The sequence below is a fragment of the Oryctolagus cuniculus genome, chromosome X (assembly GCF_964237555.1).
Source record: "Oryctolagus cuniculus chromosome X, mOryCun1.1, whole genome shotgun sequence".
Classification (NCBI taxonomy): Eukaryota; Metazoa; Chordata; class Mammalia; order Lagomorpha; family Leporidae; genus Oryctolagus; species Oryctolagus cuniculus.
Window position 1 is genome coordinate 36,705,521 of NC_091453.1, and position 5,420 is coordinate 36,710,940.

Consider the following 5,420-nt stretch of genomic DNA (forward strand, 5'->3'; position numbering starts at 1 on the left):
CCATTCAGCCAGTCTGTACCTTTTATCTGGAGAGTTGAGGCCATTTACATTCAGGGTGACTATTGATCAGTAACAACTTGGCCCTGCCATTTTCCCATAAGTATTCCTATTATTTACTTTGGGTTTCTTTTGTCCTTTTCCTTGGGGGATTTTCTCTCTTTACATTCTTTGATAATGATGATTTCCTTCTGTGTTTCTGTGTGTTAGCACATCTGTAAGTATTTTTTGTAAGGCTGGAGGAGTGATGACATATTATTTCAATTTCTGTTTGTTATAGAATGTCTTATCTCATCTTCATTTATAAATGAGAGCTTTACAGGATACAGTATTCTGAGTTGACAGGTTTTTTTTTTCTCTTAAGGCTTGGACTATATCTTGTCATTCCATCCCTAGCCTGTAGGGTTTCTGATGAGAAGTCACCCATGAGTCTAATTGGAGAGCCTCTGAAAATAATCTTGTACTTCTCTTGTGCATATTTTAGAATTTTTTCTTTATGTTTTACTGTGGAAAGTTTGACTACAATGTGTTGTGGTGAAGTTCTTTTCTGGTCATGTCTGTTAGGAGTTTCATGTGGTTCCTTTACTTATACATCCCTTTCTTTCTCCAAATTGGGGAAGTTTCCCATAATTATTTAGGCCTTCTAGTCCATTATCTTTCCACACCTTCAGGAAGTCCTATGACCCATATGTTGGATCATTTACTAGTATCCCATAAACCTTTAATGCTGTTTTTAATTTTTTGCTTTTCTTCTTTCTTTCTCCTCCTCCTCCCCCACCACCCCTTCCCTCTTGTCCCCCTCATCTTCCTCCTTCTTCTTCTCTTCCTTTTCCTCTTCCTCTTCCTCCTCCTCCTCCTTCTTATTTTTGTTCTGACTGTAAGATTTCCAAAGATTTGTCTTCTAGTCTGGATATTCTTTCTTCTGCCTCACCAAGTCTGCCGTCGTGGCTTTCCACACCATCACTTATTTGATCTATTGAATTCTTCATTTCTAGTGTTTCCTTTTGATTTCTCTTTAAAAGCATAGGAAAAATTTTCATTCATGTAATTTATGGTTTCTTTAGTTTATGGATTTGCATCTGATTGCTTTCTAGTAATCCTATGATTAATTTTTAAAATTCTGTTTCTGGCATTTCCTCAATCTCTTCATCTTCACATCCTAATATTGAATTGTTATTGTGTTCCTTTGGGGGGGTCATGGTATCTTCCTTATTCTTGTTTCTTGAAGTTCTGTGTTTGTTTTTAGACATTTGTGGAGTTGATTTTTGTTTTTCCTCAAAAGGCATTTATTCCTGAGCTATACCTCTGTGGCTTAGTACAATATCTGCACTTTCAGTGAAAACCATGAGGTTTCTGGTGGGTGTGGCCAGGGAGCCCTGTTCAGTGCTCCAGAGTTGAGAGACTATCCAGGGTAACACTCAGGCATGGTAGAACTCAATTCCCATGTGTTAGCCCCCAGTGTGTTCTGCACCACTGTATGAACTGAACAAATGATCTGCGCAGTCCTCACTATGAGCACAGTTCCTGCTGCAATGACCTGCTCTAGGCAACCAAGGAGCCTGGAGCATGTGGAGCAACACCCAGTGCTTGCCCAGAGACCCAGCTACACCCTGCACCTTCTCATGTAACCACTGAGTTCCCATGGTCTCAGCACACAAGGCTCCCACAGTCGCTGTGTACAGAGGTTTCTCTCTGCCCTACCAGCCTGTCCAGTCACCAGAAGAGCAGCTATTCCTCAAGACAACTCCACCTGGTGATCTTGATTCTGGGAGGCTGCAGGTACCTCGTCATCCTATGTGGTTGCCCAGCCACCTCCCAGCCAGGCTCAAAGTCAGTGGGGACTGATGATTGTTTCCTCTGCTAGAATCTATGGATCAAACGCATACACAAGAGCCACTGCCAAATGTTGCTCTCTCCCCTCCACTGCTGCCAGTACTGCCAAGGAGATGGCATCCTGTCTCAACCAGTTGCTGTGTGCACGCACAAAGTCTTCCACAGCTCCTGCCCAAGCCCAAAATGGTGCTTGCTTTTGCTCAGGCAGGGGGTGCTGTTGTGGGGGAAGTTGAAGTGAGATAAATGTGCCCCATGTACTTCCACTGAGTCTGTGGGCAACCACTAGCAACCACTAGCCCCCATGACTCAAGTCTGGACTAACACCACCCTCTCTCTCCGGCTATAACACCACAGGTTGCTGCAGTCTGGTCTCACCTCTGACTCCAGGCTGCCGCCTGCTCCAGCTCTGCAGTTGTCTGCTGTGTTTATGTTCATACTGTGAGTCCACATCCTTCACATAGTTCCACAGCATCCTTCTTCCTCTTGTAGGATTTCCAGTGCAGTTTCTCTCCAATTCTCTCATGAGAGTGCACTTCCTACACTTTTCTTTCTGTTTTTCTTTCTTTCTCTCTCTTTCTTTTTTTCTTTCCTTCTCTTTTTCTTTCTCTCTCTCCCTCCCTCCCTTCCTTCCTTCTCTCCTTCCTCCCTTTCTTCTTTCTTCCTTCCTTCCTTTCTTCTTCTTTTCTTTCTTTCTTTCTCTCTCTCTCTCTCTCCCCTCTCTTTTCCTTCCTTCCTTCCTTCCTTCCTTCCTTCCTTCCTTCCTTCCTTCATTTCCACATTTTCCTTAGCCTCCTGCAGTATGTCGTTACCCAATCCACTATCTTGGAATCTCCTAAAACCACTTCTTTGCCAGATTACCCAAAATAAATATTGATGAAACAATCAGAAGTCAAGGAAACATACATACAGAGGGACTTGTTTTGCATGTCATCTCAATTTTTTTATTACAGGTTGACATGTGGCTATGGAAAAGGTCAAATATTGCAGTTTCTCTTAAGGGCATTTTCCAAATCACAATATTCTGCTTTCAATGTGAAATATGAGTGAGCAAGTGAGATCAGCATCCAAATCAAAAGGAGAAGGAGATGAAAAAGATTCTTTCCAAGAGCCAGTTGAGCCTGTGAATACTTTAATATCTGGTATTAACAATGTATTTTAACAATACAAATATTATAAAATGTATTTTAGAGAAAGTGATAATAATAATAGACTGATAAAGGTCTCCCATGTTGATAATGGGTGACAATTGGTCTCACATAGGAAACACCCCTACAGGAGTATTGCATTCGGTTGAGTCCCGACTGGATGCTCTATGTTCCCAGGAGATACAGCCTGTGACATCGCTCCCATGCTTCCTCTTGTACATACACACCTCCATCCCAATGTAGACAAAAATAACTTCCAAATTATTGCTTAAAACTCTTCTGAGAGAAACTTTTGTGTGGGAAGGGCAGCTTTACTAAGAATAAATATATCAGAACCTGTTGGAAAGTGATCATTAGCTATACCTATGGATTTTGTATCGTTACTCATGCATTAAACAAAAATTGTATTTTCACAAATTCATTCTAATAGGGCCAGCAGTCAGGAAGAAACACCTCAATCAGAGGAGCCACCAACTGGAAGTCAGAATATTCCATCTGGTCAGGGGACAGAAGATGAGGGAGACCTGAGGTTGAAGGTGAAGGGAAGGGAAAGTACAATGTCTTTGGAGATGAGGTGTATGTGTGCCTCATGCATTAGGACATATTCAATAATTAGAGAAAAAACTCATTATACAAGTATTGCAAATGTTTTCTGAATGTTGTTTGGAAAGGTGAATAACATCATCTCCAGCTTTGTTCATTCCTTTGCTATAATCTACTAGTCCTTATTCTTCAAGAGTTACTTCGGGTCATGCAAAATGTCTTCCTTGCCAGGCCTCTAGATTGAGTTCAGGAATATAAAGTCTCATTTTTGTCAAAAGTATGTGCTCATGTCTTATTTAATTGCTCTAAATGTACCTACCATTTGATGCCATGGGGGATTGTTGACCCATTTTCTAAATGGGAAAACTGGGGCTCAGGTCCTACCAAAGAGCACACGTCTTGTAGTGTAACATTTGCACATTGCTCTCAATGTTGCATTTACCACCATCTATGTTTTATTACCACAAATAATATCCACATGTCCATAGTGTCTAATTGCTCAGTACTGACCTGGAAAAGTATGCAGATCAATGCAGCAACATTGCTGCTCAGTGAACGATAGCCCCTATTTCTTCTCATTGAAAATTGATTAATGTAAATTTGCTCAAAGTTAGATAATTCAAGATACTGGAATACAGATTGCTACAGGAGAGTACTTCACAAAGTTCTGAAACATGATACATTTTGTTTGTTGCAAATAGGTTTCCAAATGCATCCATAGTTTTTTTCATAGTCTACATATTTAATAAACTTTTTTGGGGATCAAATCTTTTTGCTCCAAACGAATTTATCTTTGACCTTTATGCCATGATTTTTGGTGTTTTCTGAAGATACGTTGACTTCCAAGGAACTTTCTAGAGTACTGAAGTACTTGTAGGATGAGAAAAACTAAGTATCCTAAGATTATCTTGTTAAAATTGTTTCTTTGCATTATAGTATAGTCATCACAAACATGTACAGATTTCCAGTTCTGGGTTGTTCAGCACTTTATTGTTAGATTTACAGAACATGAATGACAGCAGTGCCCATTCATTGCTTTGCACCCTACTTCTTTATTCTCACTCTGTGACACTAATTTTGCTGTGAGTCACTAATAATTTGGCTGTTATTTTAGGTACTTTTTTCATGAACTGTAACGTGAAGTCCTTTTGTAATTAAGTGTAACTTTATATTCATGAAATAACTTGTAGTTATCCCAATAATGAATGAATGTCATGATTATATTTTTTTAGATTTTTTTTTAACTTTTATTTAATGAATATAAATTTCCAAAGTACGGCTTATGGATTACAATGGCTTCCCCCCCATAATGTCCCTCCCACCCGCAACCCTCCCCTTTCCCACTCCCTCTCCCCTTCCATTCACATCAAGATTCATTTTCGATTCTCTTTATATAAAGAAGATCAGTTTAGCATACATTAAGTAAAGATTTCAACAGTTTGCTCCCACACAGAAACATAAAGTGAAAAATTATAGATGATTTTTTAAATGATGATGAAATCAGATCAGACCTATTGTCATGTTTAATCCCAGTGAGAGTCAAGTTGGAAATTGCTAATTTCTTCATTTTTTTAACAGAAGATCAGTTTAGCATACATTAAGTAAAGATTTCAACAGTTTGCACCCCCATAGAAACACAAAGTGAAAAATACTGTTTGAGTACTCATTATAGCATTAAATCTCAATGTACAGCACATTAAGGACAGAAATCCAACATGAGGAGCAAGTGAACAGTGACTCCTGTTGTTGACTTTACAAATTGACACTCCTGTTTATGGCATCAGTAATCTCCCTATGCACCAGTCATGAGTTTCCAAGGCTATGGAAGCCCCTTGAGTTCTCCGACTCTTATCTTGTTTAGACAAGGTCATAGTCAAAGTGGAGGTTCTCGCCTCCCTTCAG